The 19,247-nt window shown below is 46.9% G+C and overlaps 1 protein-coding gene across 1 annotated transcript in view; it reads right to left on the bottom strand.

Annotated features, from left to right (window-relative positions):
* The window catches only part of IMPG2 (interphotoreceptor matrix proteoglycan 2), a 904,006-nt gene that overhangs the window by 401,550 nt on the left and 483,209 nt on the right, over positions 1–19,247 (bottom strand). The window lies entirely within an intron of this gene.

The following is a 19,247-nucleotide window of genomic DNA, read 5'->3' as shown; positions in this document are numbered from 1 at the left end:
CCACATGTCAACCATACCTCTTCTAAGCAGCTCTAATTATGGTTGAAAACATTTGACTATTGGGAAGCAAAGCTCATATATGCAACATACTATATGCTGAGGGCACTGAGATATTGGGAGGTATCTGTACAGAGTCTGGGTACCCTGAATTTGTACACAGTTCATAAATTGTGTGTCTGTACAGAACACATACATGAGAAGTGTGTAGGAGGGTATTTTGGTGCAGGATATAGAAATCGCAAAAATATGTACGAGCAGAGTACAAAACTGCCACAAACACATGTAGAACTTGTGTTAAAAGGGGATGCAGAAAACATGCAGAACCTGTGTTGAAAGGATATGGAGAAAAGAGTTACTAGGATACCTAGAAGAAGAAATACACAGACAAGACATTGATATCCAATGTTTGTGTAGGCCCATTGGTGGAAGGATTATATGTGAAGAACACGCTGGGCCTGATTCACTACTATCTTTATGTCCGCACTCCGGGAAGAGATCCAGCCGGAGAGCAGACATAACGATAGTACTCGTAAATTCCCTTTGTTTTATTCTCAAAGTTGTAAACTTAAATGTTTGGAGCTTTGTGAATTGGGCCAATGGTTTGTAACGAGAATTGAAAAGGAATAAATATGGAAATGGTTTTGAGGTGTGAGGGGACAAGTTTGAGCAGGTGATGTGATGTTGATTTGGTCAGGAAATGAGGGTGCACGTTTGCAAGATTGGATTGGGAATGTATTTAGAATGAAGGGAGAGCAACATAAAAAAAGACGGAGAAAGGCAGGTGAGTAATCTTGTATCATTTTCTATCAAAACAATTTAAAGTATTGCAGGGATTCTGGTCAGAAACATAACTTGGCTGGGACCATAGAACATCAGTAAGTAGGCACCTGACCCCGTGGTAAGCTCACAAGAGTTATGCAACAACATCTCGGACTTCTTCTACAAAAAAATAGATGATATCTATCTTGCTCTACAATCCCAGAGGAATACCCTGAATGACAATGATTCCTCTGGAATTACGCACTTTGAATCTTGGGCTGGAGATCCTACTCATACCCTTACCCACTTTCCAGCGCTTTCCCTGGAGGGTCTTAATCGACTGCTAGATAGAACTAAATCAGCTTCTCCTCTGGACCCAGTTCCTTTGAAAATACTTAAGGAATGTAGGGATATCATTCTACCCCCTCTGTTGGAAATAATGAATGGGGCTATGGAACAGGGCACCTTTCCTACGGTTTGGAAGAAGGCGATAGTGAAGCCTCTTCTTAAAAAGCCCTCTTTGGACCCTGGTCATCTTAAGAATTTCAGAACAATTTCCCTTCTGCCGGCTCCAGCAAAGATGTTGGAAGCTCACATGAACTCTCATTTATCCATCTTCCTGGACTCCTCTGGGTTCTTGGATGGCTCCCAACATGGCTTTAGGAAATTCCACAGCACTGAGTCTGCTCTTATCAAGGTGGTAGATAACATTCGCCGAAAAGTAGATCTTGGCCAAACTACCGTGCTAGTGCTGTTGGACCTTATGGCGGCGTTTGACACCCTGTCTCCCTGTATTTTGACATCTCGGTTAAGGGAGGCAGGGGTAACAGGGTCGGCTCTGAGTCTCCTAAACTCTTTCTTACATCAGAGAGAACAGCGAGTGATGCTCGGAGATTTCCTCTCCCCTGCTAAATCGTTGCAATGTGGGGTGCCACAGGGGTCGGCCTTGAGCCCGACCCTGTTTAAAATCTACGTGGCCCCCCTCGCGAGATTAGTAAGATCACAGGGGATGGAGTTGGTGTCGTACGCAGACGACACTCAGATTATGGTGTCCCTGGCCCACTCTGTGAGTACATCCGCGTCCAACTTTAGGTCTTGCATGCAGCTTGTTGCAGAGTGGATGATCCTTAACTCCCTAAAGTTGAATGGTGACAAAACAGAGGTCCTGGTCTTTGGTAAGGACCAGGACGTGTGGTCGGGTGAATGGTGGCCCTCACCTCTTGGCGCCTGCCCCACTCCCGCCCAATCTGCCAGGAATCTCGGCGTCATCTTCGACACCTCGCTCTCTATGGAGCTCCAGGTAAATAGGACAGTTGCCACCTGTTGGGGAGTTATTAGGACCCTTAAAAGAATCCTTCATTACCTTTCCCCCAGGCGCGCAAGCAGATCGTGATCGCTCTTGTTGGCTCCAGGCTTGACTATTGTAATTCACTCTATGCTGGGGCCAACAAGTGCCTTCTGCAGCGTTTGCAGGTGGTGCAGAATGCTGCTGCGCGATTTGTGTTGGCCCTTCCATGGCTGTCATCCGCTACTATGGCAAGGAAAAGCCTTCATTGGCTCCCTATTCCTTCTAGGGTTTCTTTCAAACTCCTTTGCTTCACTTACAGTGCCCTCATGGCAGGCCCTTCTGATGCTCTTGGGTCTCTGCTTACCCGCTATGTGCCTAGCAGATGTCTTCGCTCTCTAGAGCTGAATCAACTGGTAGTCCACCGTTTTAGGAAGGTCAGATGGGGGAGTAGGGCATTCTCCATCTTGGCACCCCAATTATTGAACACACTTCCGTTGGAGATCAAATCTCAGCCCTCATTGGATCTCTTTAGGAAAGCCCTTAAAACTTGGTGTTTCATTAAAGCCTACCAGTAAGTTCCCGTCACCTTGTTGACTGAGCTAGATATTGAGCTAGGCGCCTTGACGCCCACTGGGCTAAGTTGCACGGTTATAAATCACATTTCATTCATTCATTCATTCATTCATTCATTCATTCATAGAGTAACCATACCACATCAGTACCTATCGGCCCACATCCTACTAACTAATAGTGTCTCACTTGTCCTCCTAACCTTTCCAGAAATACAAGTGATTTGGCACCCAAAAGCACAACACTCATGGCCCTCTCAGGGATCACGGTAGCAGGTCATCATCTTTCGTTCTCTCACTCATACATGTCCACAATAAATAAAAAAGAAACACAAAGAAAGCTTACAATATTAATTGAAACTATCATGCTCTATTATGGAGCAACTGTGCTGCAATTAGAAAGCATATGCACATCAACAATGTGATTAGCATTATTATGAGACGGTACACAATAAAAGACCTGTCATATTAGATGACAAATGTGCCTAAGCCTATCTTCATCATGGAAAACAATTATATATAATAGATCTCTGAGATTAGTGGTGAACCCTGTACCTGGCATACATAGGTAGATGTTCTCGCCTCTCAGGACCTTTGCTCTGCAAGTATGTCTGCACTCTGAGTGTTTTCAAAACATAAATTTCTAAGTTATATGATAAAAGTGGGTGTGCAGGGGGCGTGGCTAGCCATCATTGCTGCAAGGACATATTTCCGATCGCCCCTACGATGAGCCCAGCGAGTCGGATCGTTTCGCTTCACTGCACCCGGTGGAAACATCCAGGAATGCCGTTGCCAAGCAAGCGAACATAAGCGGACCCTTCAGGAAGACCTTTATTGAGCAGAGAGGTGCGGCGTCCATCTCCAGACTGCAACAGCGGACCCGGGGATTGAGGCCAAGATGGCTGAGGCGCCATGTGGATGCTAGGAACCTTGATCAAGTGGCTTCCATATGACTGGATCCAGAGGAGGACTGCGACCCTAAGTGAGGGATTGCTGACCTGGGGGGGCCTTGATCCCACCACGTGAGTGAGAAGTTTGAGTCAGGGTCACAGTGTGGATCTTCAACACTCATGGGGAGACATGATTGAATGGGACTTTGTTCAGCTGGTCTACCTTGGTTTCTGTAACTGGCCCGTGCTCCACTGCGGTCAGCCTGAACTTGTGCATTTTTCTCGGTCTGGCGCAACCAGATATCCACAGTTGGCTCTCTATGCCTTTTATCGCTATTTTTACGGGAATCTTTGAAACTGAATTTTACTATTTTAGCCCCACATATAAGTACCTTGAGGAGATATATATCTTCAATTAATGTAAATTTGGAATATAGAATCTATATTTAACTGCATCTGACATCACAATGTTGTGGTACTTAATATTTTGGCTAAAATACTTAACATGAAAATATTTGTTACTTAATATTCTGTGATATAACCATGTCTATATGTCATGAGTGTAAAGACGGAAAGAGATGCTTGATTGTCTCAGACAGGAGTTGAGGGAATTCCTCTATGAAGTGTAGAGTGTAGAGAGAAAAGAAAAGTATCAACTCTTCAGATGCTCACTGTTTTAGGTGCAAAGGGCCAGATAGTGAGTTTTATAAATGTATTTCCTGAGGACGATGGTTGAGATATAATTTATACTACATACATTATACCATGTCAAGGCTGTACTACTAAAACCCATCCATTTATCCAGCAGTTTCAGGGTAGAGGTTTGGTTGACTGTGTCAAATGCAACCTGTCACAGGTTTAGATGAATTAGCAGATATGAATCACCCTTATCCAGGATGAGCAGCGCATGATGCAAAAATAATTTGAACATCTGGCAGTCTCTGCATCTAGGCCTAAAACCTGATTGGAAGTCATCCGCATGTTTATTTCCAGCTATGAACTGATTACAAAATGGTTTTGTGGAGGACTGTACAGCTTTTACTAGAAAGAGGAAGTTTAATGGGGCCTATGTTGTGTGGCTTTTTGGGATCAAGTTTCTGGCTTCTTGAGAAACATTTTCATTTGTCAATTTTAAAATCTATCAAGGTGTATGGCTTACTTATGACAGAGGTATTTGCCTTCGTTGGATATGGAATAAAGGAGACAGTTATGTCTTTGACGATTCTAACCTAAATCTGGTCAATGATTTGAAAAGATTGTTTAGGACTTGCAATAATGAATAACAAGTAAGAGAGTGGTATCTCCTTGAAGGATTACCATTTATCTGCGTTTTTTTCTGGTGAAGGCACTGTTGACTCAACTATAGAGATAGAGAAACCAATCTCTTTCTCTTTGAATTTATGGTTGAAGAAGCGGGAGAAATTTTCGCTGTTTTCTTTAGAATCGATAATGACAAAAGCATAAAGCAGGGCTGATTGACTTGACTGATCGCAAAGAGCTTCTTGGATCAAATTTGATTTGATTTTTTAAAGGAAGAAGTTTTGCCTTGAAAATGTATCATGTTATTATTTTGTTGTCTGCATTTAAGTCTAAGAGTTTTTAAGGTTTCTTTTGAAGTTTTGGTATTAGTGGACGGTTAATGGGAATATCTTGTACTTCAAGATTTGATGAACAGCAAAAAGATGTATATAAATATTCAGTGCAAAGGAAATATTTAAAATGTGTAATGTTCTATGTACTGTGTATGTATATATGGTGCATATAAGAATATGGGCTTACATTTCTAATAAATTAAACAAACAAAAATAATTTTGGAAATCACTAATGATTTATGTTACAAAACATTTTGAATGTACACTACAGGAGAGATGACTTTGTGTAGAGCGAGTTTTGTTCTGAATTCTGATGGATACATATACTATTTGTATAATTGTATATTGTATTTTTTTCAGTTTTGGTGTGGTGTATTCATAATTTAGTTTTTGGTATGTGTATGTAATTTTCACAGCCCTGATGAAGTTACCTTTGGGAATGAAAAGCGTTGACTGGGCTGTCTTTGAATTTATAATTGATGTATCTGCGCAACAACTGATTCTTTCTATGATTGGTTTCAGATTAATTTGTGAACCCGAAGAAGTTGGATTGGAGCTCTACTCTCTTCTAATAATTTACTAAAAACTATAGACTCACATTGAATTGTCAAGTTTTTGAGCAATTCTTCCTAAAGATTTTTCTAATATACTGTTCAAAGATGGGACATCTTGACTGCAGAGCTTCACATTGGATAAGCATCACTAATAGATCTGTAAATAGTGTGTATATACAAATGTCATAGCTGCCTTTTCATATAAGTATCACTGTTGAAGGGATATGAGGTCAGAGTTGTTCGATCACTCATACAGATTTCTTCTCGTCCCGCAATTGTTTGGAGCATCATTGTTTAAATTTATTGGTCTTTTGTCTTTTAAGTTTTATAGTCTCCAGAACATCAGCGATTTCTGTCATTACCGTTTTAAAATGCCATACCAAGTGCCATACCAATGAATTAATATCCTGGTTTTGTGAGTCCATTTGTTTTGCAGAGATCTAATATCGGAAGGCTGATAGGTTAATGTCCTAAAGGGCCTCTGATCTACACTCTTGTTGTTTTTATTCTTGATAGATGTGTTAATGCAGAGGAGAATAAACAGTACAAGACAGTGAGTCAACCGACCCACTGATATTGGGGTTTCCATCCCTATAATGCCTTTTCTTGGAATTTTTGCATGCATTATGGAGACCCTTGAGTGATAACTGTTGAGACTTGATTACGGTTATTGATGGTCATAAAGAGGGACATAAAGAGGGATAGTTGGGACACAGTTTTCATGTCAATCATATGAAGGTTGACGTCCTCATACCTTGTTTAAATGGAGCTAGATTCTTCAGCTATGAAATTCATTAATTGATCAACAAAAGGTAGAATAGTCACAAACAGATGGTAAATATGGTGGGATGCATTAGGATTCCTTTCTGATGATTTTATTTCAACGTGAAGACATTGAAAGGAAGAGAATGTGTCAGTCATCTGGTTTGTGCGGATGTTCTGTGCATAACCACCATTTCTAAGCCTATGTCTTCCTCCTGATGTGGGCACAGGATCACCTACGCTGGTGGTAAGAGGTGTTCTAACACTGGTTGACAGCCACTTGTTGGCCAGGATTCTGGCATAGTGGGAAACACCTAGATAACTCTTCCAGGAAAGCCAAAGGGAGAAAGTGTACTTAAAAAGAATGTCCTGCACAGGGGAAGTCTCATTTGAATGGACTGTGCGGCAGAAAAGGAAAGAGTCTGAGTCAGAAATCCTCTTGATCAGAAAAGTATTTCCACTGAAGGGGTGAGGGATATTCGTCAGCTGAATAAATCATTACCATTAAAAGCTGGATTCAAAAGAAACAAGGTACTACCTATTGAAAGAGGAAAGCTATATCAGTATAGACACTTCCTGTTATAGGTAATTCAAATTGTTCCCAAGCTGCATTAAAACAGATTCACACATCAGAAAGAGCATCTCAGTGAGAAACAGATCTCAGCTTAATAAAGGCAGACGGGATAACACTAGACCCTGTCACTTAGAGGGGCGGGTTCCATATCAGAATAAAATCTTCAAGTTGAAGGCTGGACTCCCCTTTGAAAGAGGACGTCTGTGTGTCAGAACAGGAACTCCCTCTAACTGTAGAAGTCTGTATCAGAATAAAGCCTACAGGAAGATGGAGGACAGTTTGGTTAAAAACAGACCTTCCACTTTGAAAGAGGCTATTTTAAAAATTACGCCACAGAGGGCCAGATGTAGGTGGCCGTTTCAGGCCATTTACCGACCGGAAATGGCCGATTTTGGCCGTTACCAATCGGTAAATGGGTGACAGGTATGTAGGGGGCATTTTTTTACCGATTCGGTAATTTTACTGAATCGGTAAAATAAAAATTCAGTAAATTTACCGAATCTGAGGCACCCAGATGTAGGCGGGACTCTTCTGAGTCCCAGAGGCCTTACCGAATCGGTATTTTACCATCAAATCCAATTTGATGGTAAAATACCGATTCCGGTGTGCATGCACATGTGTGCATGCACACCTATGCCATGTGACAGGCAGACCTGCCCTTAGGGCATGTATGCCTGCCACATGGCACCCGAGCCTGTTTTGGGGGTGCCAGAGGGTGTCAAAGTGACACCCCCTGCACCCTTGTGAAAATCGGTATTTACCGATTCGGTAAATAACGAATCGGTAATGCCCATTCATTCCTATGGGCTTCAAAGCCCATAGGAATGAAAGGTCATTACCGATTCGGTATTTACCGAATCGTAAATACCGAATTTTTCCGATTCGTTATTCCAGCACATCTGGAATGCCTACATATCCACCCCTTAGATTTACCGATTCTCAATTACCGAATCGGTAATATTCGGTATTTTTGGTAATTAAGAATCGGTAAATCTATTTTACCTACATCTGGCCCAGAGTTAGTTGTCAGCTAGACAGATAGGAAGCTTGAAATAATCCAGTCTTTAAGTTTCATCTATTGATGTAACCGACAGACAACCCACTCTGTTGTAAACATGTCCACAAAAAATGGTTATAAGATCTCCGTTCATTGGGTTTTGAAAGTAAATTTCAGATTCAAAAGCAAAGCATGCTCTGTCTCTCCAGTCTTTGCATTTCACCATATTTTCCAGTAATGTAAAAGGAGTTATGGGTAGCATTTTTGTTTAATTTTTAAGTTTGGAACTTCAACTTCAACATTTGTATGAACAAATTGTATAATCCTGTGTAAATCGTGCTTATTTCCGTCTTCAGCACCACCATCTATAATGTGCATTTTGGAATTCAAACCTTGTGCCATCTTAGTCTAGTTAGTTGATTTATACTAATCTGTATGTGGGAATAAAACATCTGAATAAGTCCTAACAAATATAATAAGGGTACAGGTACGAATGTCGGCACAGTGGGTCAGAGAATCAGCAAAATTGCATATTCCGTTTGAACATTTTCTGCATAAAAGTGAAACAAAAAACAATGTGAAGTGAGATGCACATCATTGAGAAATGCTTCCAAAAATGTAGACAATTTTTGATCACTTTTTTGGACTAGACAGGTTATTAGTCAAGCACAGGCAACGGCTCTGGAGAGCAGTGACTAAGTCTACCTGCTTTATAGTTCATGTCACAGAAGTACAACCATATGAATGGAAGAAAGATCAGAATCCAGGTCCTTGCCAATATTTTAATTTTTTTAATGTGTGTCCCACTCCCTGGATTTCACTCTGTCTGACTAATCTGCTCCAGGACTGGTTTACCTCTGTAGACACACTAAGGGGTTTGGGGGCAGGCAACCACAGGGAGGTCAGCATCCGGGTAGGTCGGGAGGCTGGGGCAGTCCTAGAAATGCCATTGTACATTGAGCTTACATGTGTAGCCCAATATAACCCAACATTAAAAAAAAGGTTTAGGAGACCTGGTATGAGGGAGATATTTGGCAATTTTTGTATTGTCTTAGAATTTTTCATTGTCTTCTGTGTTTTCACTCTAAGTGAGAATATTATATACTTATAGGCATAGTTTTAGTGTTCCTTGAGCGAAGCCTTCTGGTGCTCGAGTCAAGAAAGCAATGTGGCTTCTACAGGAGGCCATAAGGCTTGACATTGTGGTCAGAGGGGAGGCCGCGGTGTCAGCGGCTCGCCCAGCATGGCAGGCATTGGCTGGTGTGGCTGCGGCAATGGTAGCATGCTCACAGCCGCGAAAGTGGCTGGCAGCAGTGTCTACAGAAGCAAGGGTAAGTGGGAGAGACCAAACTTTGTCCAGGAGAGCGGCCCCTCGAAATATGGCTAAGATGAGAGCAGAGCCATCCGGCTTGGGCCAGGCATTGCCTCCAGTGGGCATGCCCGCACCTGGGGCATTTACTGGGTAGGCAGCAGCAATGGTAAGATGCTATGGCCTGGTCATCGGTGTTGTTGTAGCTATGGCCACAGGGACACCCGGTGCCCAGGAGGGAAGCGCTGCAGCCCCTCCGTGTACACTGTGCAAATATGATGCCACTAGGAGCAGAAATGGGGAAGAGCGGCACCATCAGCTGAGCTCCAGTTCACTCAAATTCGGGCCGAATCCCTTGAGTTGCTCTCATAGGGAGTGGAATCAGTAGGCCTGAGGCAGTGGGAGGAGGGGTTGGGGTGGGGCGCTGAGGGTGGTGTCAAGGCTGAAGCAGACGTCTTATGTAAGCAAGAGGTAGCTACAAGGGATTTTGTTCATTGAGTAATTGGCTTAAGTATGATGATTATCAATTATAGGTTCTTTGACAAATTAAAACTGATGTATCCACAGGATTACTTTGACATTAATCACCAATTTTTAAAATGTAAAACAATACAATAAAGAGAAGAGAAGAAGCACACAGCAAAGAGAGGTTATGTTTGAAAATGATTGTATTGCACCATCAGGATTCAAGCAAGCCGGGCCAACGACGGCTGAAATGCCAGAAACCGGTCCCCGGAAGCTTGTTTCCTTCCCAGTGTAAGAATTGGCTTGGTAGTTTGGTTTGCCCTGTTCCCATCATGCACTGGGACAGGAATAGACTAATTTGCATATAGCCAGGTTCTGAGCTGGGATGGTGCAGTGAGCTAAAAAACGGTGTTGGATCTAGCCCTGATCTCTTGACTGGGTGAGAGTATTCTGCTTAATTCAGAAACTCTGTCCATCACCACCCCTTATTGTTAAATATTTTGTCCACCATAAGCGTGGAAGGGTATACTCAGATGTGAGTCCCTTGCTCATTGCACCATCAGGATTCAAGCTAGCCGGGCCGACGACAGCTGAAATGCCAGAAACCGGTCCCCGGAAGCTTGTTTCCTTCCCAGTGTAAGAATTGGCTTGGTAGTTTGGTTTGCCCTGTTCCCATCATGCACTAGGACAGGAATAGACTTGAAAAAAGAGAAGAAAATCGTGCATTTTCAAGCAAATTTGAGAAAGCAGGAAGGTTAATAAAGCAATTGTGAAAGTGCAGTTATTACATTAACAGATGACATAACATAGGTAGCTGCTTATTCAGTATAACCACAGAGCTTCATACATTCCGTCCTATTACGCTCAGGTGCTGAATTCAGACTATAAGACTTTCATGAAAATCTCAGCTCTAAGACCTTGCTGACTGGGATACGGACTCTCAGGTGCAGATGGCACATAGAATACCATTACATCCTTGTCCAATACTGTGCCATAGTGGTTGCTGGAGGCACTGAAACAGACACTACTTCAGGGCCTGGAGAGTGACCACATACATAGCCCTAACAGAAAAGACATTCATTGGGTCCATGCTGTCATCAGGGTTTAGCTGTTCAAATACTCGATGTTAAGGTAATATACTCTTGTGGTCCTGCTCCCACTGGAAACTGACAATTCTAGAATTTCAAACACCCTGATCACTCCCAGTAGAGAGCATTTTTAAGTGCTCTCTGTTATGTTATGTTATGTTATGTTATGTCTCTCCAAGTCAAATTGGCTTCCTTAACAGGAATGGGGTGTGCCTGGTTATCAGATAGGTTGACCGGTGACAAGGTGGTTGTGCTTTGCTATCTGGAGCAGTTCCTGGCTGTAAGGGTACTCTGTGCATCTTTGGGTGGACCGTGGCTAGTTGACGAAGGTGTGCCTGAGGAAGGCAGGGCGGTTGCTGGCTTTGGCAGTGCTCTGACCTCATGAGGGAGTTCTGATCTATACCATGGATGTAAAAAATGCAAAATGGGTGCTTCTCTGTTCTTACAGGCATGTAAGTGCTAGAAACGGATGCCAGTAATTTATCTGGTTTGAGCAAGGATTCGTATAAAAATCCTGCTCTATTTCTACTTTGTGACATGCGCAAAAACCTGCTCTCAGCTAAGCTAAAGAGGCCGAGAAAAGACACACAACAAAAATGTATTCAGGAAATGACGGAAAGAAAGAAGATTTGCTCCTTCATAAACAATGAGAAAATGTCAGAAGAAAGGGATGAGCATAGCACCAAGAAATACCTGGTGGCGCTTGAATGAAAAGTCATTGAGTATGAGCTGCAATCAGCAGAGTTGCTAAAGCCTGCACAGACAAACTGAAAGAAATTTAGGAAACTAGTTTGATCTAACGATGTAGATAATAACAAATTGCAAATGCATACCCCAAAATACATGGTAACTTAAGTAAAGACGAGAGGGGCGCTAGAGGGCGCACTGCAGTATGGCCGCACTTTCGTGAGGCTCCTGCCGCCCGGAGCTTTTATCCTGGCATTGATCCTCCCGGCCATCGCCTATCCCTGCCCTGACCCTGGATATTTGCTGTGGAATCTACCGACCTCACTCGGTCCAACTCCTGTTCTGATCGGGGCATGTTGACCGGAGATACGGGGACTTGCAGTTTCCCCCGCTAGACGCTCTGGAGGCCGAGTGCTCTGTGGTCCGGCGCCCCTGCCGACTCCAGTCCGCGGCGTCGCACGTGTGGTGGAGGCCCTGTCCCCTCCCCCTCTACATTCTTCTTGCGGCTGGACGCCCCGCCGCAGCGGGCGCTTGTGGCCGTTACCTGGGACCAGGGAGACTCGTGTGGAGCGGCGGAGAGGGAGCCACGCCGGACTCAGAAGGCGGAGCGCGTCGGGGCCACGTCTGCAGCCCGAGGTGAGACGCGGCCATTGCTCAGTCGGGAGTGGCGGGGTGTTCATACCTGCTCGTGCCCCCGGCTGTGGTGCTCTTCCAGTTTGCTGAGAAGCGACCAGCGCTGTGTGTTGGTGGGCTCAGTGTAGTCCACAGTTGTAAGGAACGTCTGCCTGGACTTCTGTTTTCCTCACCATTTTCCTCACGAAGGTGGCTGGGGGATGGTACCGCCTGGAGTCGATGGCGCCTGCTGTTGGGGCGCATCGCTTCTCCCTCTGCTTTGAGGCACCGTCCTGCTGTCTACTCTAATGACTGTTGTCCCTGCCTTGGAACACTGGCCAGATTGTCCGGAGTGTGGTATCTGCTGGGGCCTCACCGGTGCAGGGCTGTGCACGCCGTCCTGGATGTAGCCTTTGTGTGGCACCTATTTTCCTGCGCTGGGTGGTGTTCTGCTGCACTACTGTTGGGCCCCCCCTGCCTCATATTGCTTACAACTGAGAGTGCTCTTCTTTGCCATTGGAGGAGTGGCTGGATTTGGGATTGTTGGTGGGGCCAGATCCCGTGGTGGCATGGCGACATAGGGGGGCTGGCCGGGCACTGCACGCTAGTCTGGGGCCTTGGTGTGCTGTACGCTCTGGCTGGTGGGACACACCGCTGGGACCTCGTGGCTGTGGACCCTGCAGTCCCTGGCTTCTTCCTGTGCACCTTTGTGGGGGGCTAATACACGCTGAGAGAGTGTCACCATGGGGAAGCCTGACAACAAGCAGCCTAAGCTGTCCTTTGACTCCGTGGCGGCCAGGAGGGGTGCTCGTCTGGTGCAAGAGGCCGGGAGTTCGCGATCCCCCCCCCTCCTGTCGCTGATCCTATTCTGCTGCCTCCCACCCCAGACTTTCAGCAGATGATGCAGGAGATGAGGCAGGGTTTTGCCACTATTGTGGATAAGGTGGACAAACTGTCCTCGCGCATGGACGCAGTGGTGCAGAAACTGGATGTGCATGAGGAGCGCCTGACTACGGCGCAGCAGCGCATCTCGGATCATGACGACACTGCCGCCACTCATACCACCCAGCTGGCGAGAATGGACAATATCCTACAAGTGATCGCCGCTAAGAATGAGGAGTTGGAGGCGAGAAGCCGGCGTAATAACATGCGCGTGGTAGGTGTGCCGGAGACGACCAATGTGGGGGGGAAAATGGAGACGTATGTGGAGAGACTCCTGGTTGGCGCGATTGGCGCGGAGACATTCTCTACGCAATTCATTGTTGAACGGGCGCACTGCTCCCTCGGGCCGCGGCCGGCCACGGGGGCTACGCCGCGCCCGATCATTGCCCGTCTCCTGAATTATCGGGACCGGGACGCTGCTCTTCGGGCGGCTCGCGCTAATCGTGCGCTTTCCTTTGAGGGGGTCAACTTCACCATTTATCCTGACTTTACGCCTATGGTGCAGGAGCAACGGCGTAAATTCCTGGCGGTCAAGAAAAAACTTTGTGAGCTGCAGGTGGACTATGCCTTGCTGTAACCTGCTAAACTTAGGGTGACCCATCAGGCAAAACAAAATTTTTTCACGAATCCTCAACATGCGGAGGATTTTGCAAAGCGCCTCAAGAGGGAACGATCTGCGCATGACCGGCGGGATGGGTAGGAACATGAGGGCCACCGATCGGCGGGAGAGGAGGATGACGCTTGAATGCGTTTCTCTCAGCATGGAGACTGTTATGGATGCTGTACACGGACATCCGCATAGCTGCACTTGTGGCCTGGGCTCCCCCAGCCTTGTATTGTTGGAGTTGGACATGGGGATGATCGATTTGATATGAGTGGCCGTTGTTGGGGGTCACTGAGGGGGCGATGGTTGATGACATTGATGTGCTCCGGGCACCCACCCCCACGCTGCGCCTGGGCCGTGTATACGCCCTGTGGGTCGGAGTACGGCGTAGTGTGTGGGAGTGGTGAAGTGCACCTCTGGTGGGCACCCCACCGGTAATGCCCCGATATTCTTTTGAGTTTCTTTGTGCGAATGACTTGTTGGTTGTATGGATGGATGGATGAGGGGGGGGGGGCACCTGGGGGTCCTGCCGAGTTGGGGTTGGTCAGGTGGGTGGGGGGGGGGGGGAAGCTGGGTTGGCAGTGCATGTCCCACTTACTCCTTGTGATGGTGGCAGGGCTGGCTGCGGCTGTGGGTCTGTCCTGGCGGAGGTCCGGGAATGCTGTTCTGCTTCATCTTCGGACTTGCCATGTCTAATTTGGTCTGATGCGAACGATTGGGGGACTGATCTGCCCGCTCATGGGGGTCACTGTTGCAGGGGTGGGGACGGACGATGTGAGGCCGCTCCTGTGTCTCTCATGTTCGTTGCTGAGGGGAGGTGGTGTGTTTGCCACGTGCTATTTTCTGAGCTGTATGCGTGCCTGTTGCACGGATGCTGTTGTTTGTGTTTGGGAGGGGGGTGTTTGGTGTTTTGGATTGAAGATGGCAGGGGTGGATGTGGTGTGAGGTTGTCTGAGTGGATGGTGTGTGCGCTGGTACCGTTCCACTGCCTTGTCCCGAGAGAATGGGATGGTGCACTGCTTGCGTATGATCCGCTACATGCTGATCACGGGTGATGTCGACTGATGCTGTGGATAAGATATCGATCTTGTCTTGGAATGTGCGTGGGCTTAATGATGCCATGAAATGTCGGAATGTACTGCACTATTTGGATAGACATGCCATACAAATAGCTTTGCTGCAGGAAACGCATCTGCAACGTGTGCCTGCTCCTACGTTTGGGGGGAAGTGGGCTGCAGTGAGGAAATTTGCATCGTACTCCTCGTATGCTCGTGGGGCTGCTATACTTATCAAGAAGACGCTCTCCTTTCAAGAGTTGGGGTCGCATGTGGATCCTGAGGGGAGATTTGTGTTATTGTGGGGGAGGCTTGGGCAAATCACTGTACTCTTTGTGAATTGTTATGCACCGAATATTGATACACCTGCTTTTTTCTGTACGCTTTGGGGCCATGTTCTTGCTGTGGAAGCCTCACATATTGTATGGGGGGGATTTCAATTTAGCGGTTCAGGCCTTGGTGGACAGATTGGAGGGGAGTCCTCAGTACAATGCACAAGCCGGGGATGTCTTACGGGGCATTGTGGAGGAAGCAGGCCTGATTGACAGTTGGAGTTATGCTCATCCGACAGATAGAGAGGGCACGCACTTCACTGCCCAGGCTCGCTCCTGGGCGAGACTGGACTATGTCTTCCTCTCCAGAGGACTGGTGGCAGGGTTGCGGGAGGTGGTACACCTAGCCAGAACGTACTCTGATCATTGCCCGGTTAAAGTTGTACTTTCAGTGCCTGGGTTGCACAGGCCGCGACCGCCCTGGAGGCTTTTCCCATCTGCCTTGTTGGATCGCGTTTTTAAGACAGAACTTGGCGAGGAAGTGGAAGCTTTCTTTCCAAGGAATAAAGGATCTGTGGCTAGTGTGGAGGTGATATGGGAGGCGTTCAAGGTCACGATTCGGGGTGTCACCATCTCCAAGAGCTGCGGGGTGCTTAGGTCTATTGTTCGAAATATCGCGGCGTTGGAGGCTGACTTAAGACAGCTGGAGCGCGGCCTACAGGCTGGTTCTGATCCTGACCTCATGCATCAGTTTAGGGGTAAGCTCTCAGAATACGAGGAGGAGGCTGCCAGGGAGGCCAAGCACAGGGGGAAATACTGGACGGCGAGGAGATACTGCGAGGGTGAGAGGCCTGGGAAGGTACTGGCCGCGCTCACAAGGCATCAGAGGTTTAGCTCGGATGTGTTGGAATTGGTCTTGCCGGATGGCACACACTGTAGTGACACGGGGGAGATTCAGAAGACATTTCTCCGCCATTACGCTCAACTGTACACTACTCAGCAATCGGGAGATGTGAGGTATGGGGGATTCCTTGATGATCTGGCGCTTTGCTGGCTGTCAGACGATCACAGGGCGTTCCTAGGCAGGCCCCTTGAAGTGGAGAAGATTAGAGGCGCTATCATGTCACTTAATAATGGAGAGGCTACAGGGCTGGACGGCCTACCTGCCGAATTTTATAAATGTTATGTAGATACTATGGCTCCAGTCCTCCGTGAGGTCTTTGAAGAGTTTCTTGATGTGGGGAGATTGCCAGGATCTATGAGGGAGGTTGCTATCACCTCGTTACTCAAACCAGGTAAGGACCCCCTGGACGTGGGATCCTATAGGCCTCTTTCATTGCTTAACTGCGATGTCAAGATACTGGCAAAAATGTTGGCGGCGCGGCTTTTGGAACTTATGCCTGTTATTGTATTGCCCGATCAGTCAGGGTTCGTGCCTGGCCGGGCGACGTCTCATAATCTTAGAACGCTGTTCTCCCTGATCCCAACTATAGCTCCAGAGATCCCAGTAGCCGCCGTTTTCCTGGACGCTACGAAAGCGTTTGATTCCGTGGAGTGGGGTTACCTGATCGATGTCTTGTGCAGGATGGGGTTCCCTCGTATTTTTATCTCGTGGGTCAAATTGCTGTACACTGACCCTGTGGCGAGGGTGGTCGTGAATGGTGTGCTTTCTCCCCAGTTTCCTATTACGAGAGGAACTAGGCAGGGATGCCCCCTCTCTCCCCTCCTGTTTGCCATTGCCATAGAGCCTCTTGCCTGTCGTATTCGCCAACTGCACCAACAGAGTGCGTTTAATTGTTTTCAGCGCCAAGTGGGGATTTCTTTATACGCGGACGATGTTACGCTCTATGTGAAAGATCCGCAAGCGAACCTTAACGCGCTTTTACGAGAGCTTGTTGCCTTTGGGGGTATATCTGGGATACATATTAACTGGCAGAAATCCCAATTCTTCCCACTCACTGCAGCGGTTCATCGCTTCCCATTGGACTACCCTCTGGAATGGTGTGATTCGGAGCTGCGTTATCTTGGGATTGAGGTCTCGCTGAGCAAGGAGGAGACTATTAGGCTTAACTACGGGGTCGCTATCACTAAACTTGCGGATAACGTTACGAGGTGGATGTCTCTGCCTTTGTCTATGGCGGGCAGAGCCTCTCTGATAAAAATGGTGATCCTACCCCGCTTTTTGTATCTCTTTCAGAATATACCATACTACCCTGGCGCGTACTTTTTTAAACGTCTTCGTTCGGAGCTGATTCGTCTGTTCTGGGGGGGTAAACAACCGAGAGTAGCGTGGGCCACCATAACGTTGCCCTATGTTGATGGAGGTTTTGATGTTCCTGAATTTGAACTTTATTATTTGAGCGCTCAGGCGCACAATGCATACCATTGGATGCGCCCCACACCGTTTATGCCACAGATTGCGGCTGAACAATGGGTTGCCCATCCTCTCCCATTAGAGGGCATGGTCCTGGGAAATGTGGGCGATGTGGATACACACCAGACAACGGTGACTTGCACGGTGGATGCTTGGAAACGTGTGGCGAAGCTACTGGGACATTCGTTCCTCTACTCACCTGCACTGCCCCTGGCATATCATCCTGCTTTGTCCCTGTTACATAAGACAGGGTTCCAGCGGCTATGCAAGCGGCTTGGGACCCTTACATGGGGGAGCCTCTTCCGTGAGGGCACCTTCCGTACCCGTGAACAATTTTTTGGCAGTGTAGCTTGTTCCCCTTTGGAGATGTTTTACTATGTCCGCTTGCGACAAGGCCTGTGGACCTTACTGCCTGAGTTCCCTAGGGAACCAGATGTGACCTTACCGCTCCACGTTCTGTTAGTCTCCGATGGGCGACACTTGGTTTCTAAACTGTACGGCGACGTCAGATGACAACGAGTTACGCCGGCTAGCCGGGCGCGGGAACAATGGGACGCTGAACTTGGGATCACCATCTCTGACGAGCAATGGGTGTACTGTTGTGGTGTGACTGCCCATATCTCCTCTAGTTGCCGCTTGAAAATTATACACTACAAGTTCATACAAAGGTTTTATTACACCCCGGCCAGGAAACTTAGGTTTCGGTTGTCAGAGGAAGATAGATGTGCCCGTTGCCGGGCAGCGGGTGCCGATTTTCTGCACCTGGCATGGGAATGTGCGGCCATCTTGAAATACTGGGTGCAGGTCCATACTGCTCTTCAGACTATGGCTGAGGATGGGGTATTGTTCGACCCTGTGGTCCTACTATTGGGGTATACTAAGGAGGTGCCAGCGGTCCACCGTCGGTTTGTGGACGTGGCCTTATTGCTGGCCAAGCGGCGAGTGGCTTGCTGTTGGGGACCGGGCAGAGTGCCGAAGTTCGAGGACTGGCTGGGTGACATCATTTACTGTCAGGACCAGTACAACATCTATGCGGACATGATGCCTGTGTGCTCTAGGCCTAGGGATTTTTGGAGCCCGTTACAGGTGTACCTCCTTACTAGGGCGGTGCAGGACTCTGAATCTGAGAGTGAAGATCGGGTTGGGGTTGGCTAGTGCTGCAATGTTTGTTAGGCTGCACGGGCAACTGCCGTTCACCATGTTTCGTGGGGAATGGCGATGTTACTTTATTCTATTGTTCTGCTGATTGGGTGAGTTACACTGCGCTGTCCATGTGGGCGGCTTGATGGGTCACCAACTACTTTTCGTGTGGTGGTATTGGGGGTCTCTCATCTGATCAAATGTTGAGTGGTGGCTCGGAGTGTACTATGTTGCTCTTTCTCACCCTACCTTTCCGAGTATAAGCTACGGGCCCATACGCCTGCTGTTGCCTACTGTTCTGTGATGATGCGTTGCACGACGAGCAATTACTGTTGTTATATGATTTTCCATTGATGTCTACTACTGTACTTTGCCTAGACATGACACCTGATTCCTTGACGTCTATTGCTGCATTGCACCATCTATGACTAATTGTATGGCTTTGTGAATGTACCACTACTATCTCCTGCTCGTTTTCCAATAAAGGTTTAAAATAAAAAACTTAAGTAAAGACACTATAAGAAAAAACAAATAATTTACATAATATGATATTTCCGGCCTTCCGGGTAGTAATACATTTTTAAAAACAAAGCATGCACCCTAATATGCCAATTCTGCTTGTAGTGACCTTTTCTCAACCATTAGAATTACTTCTTTCAAAAAACAAATACACTAGTATATTCAAAATGCAAGGAGAATTGGCATTTTAGGATG

The sequence above is a fragment of the Lissotriton vulgaris genome, chromosome 8 (assembly GCF_964263255.1).
Source record: "Lissotriton vulgaris chromosome 8, aLisVul1.2, whole genome shotgun sequence".
Lineage (NCBI taxonomy): Eukaryota > Metazoa > Chordata > Amphibia > Caudata > Salamandridae > Lissotriton > Lissotriton vulgaris.
Note: the sequence above shows the minus strand (reverse complement) of the source record. Positions and strands in the feature narration are given on the sequence as shown.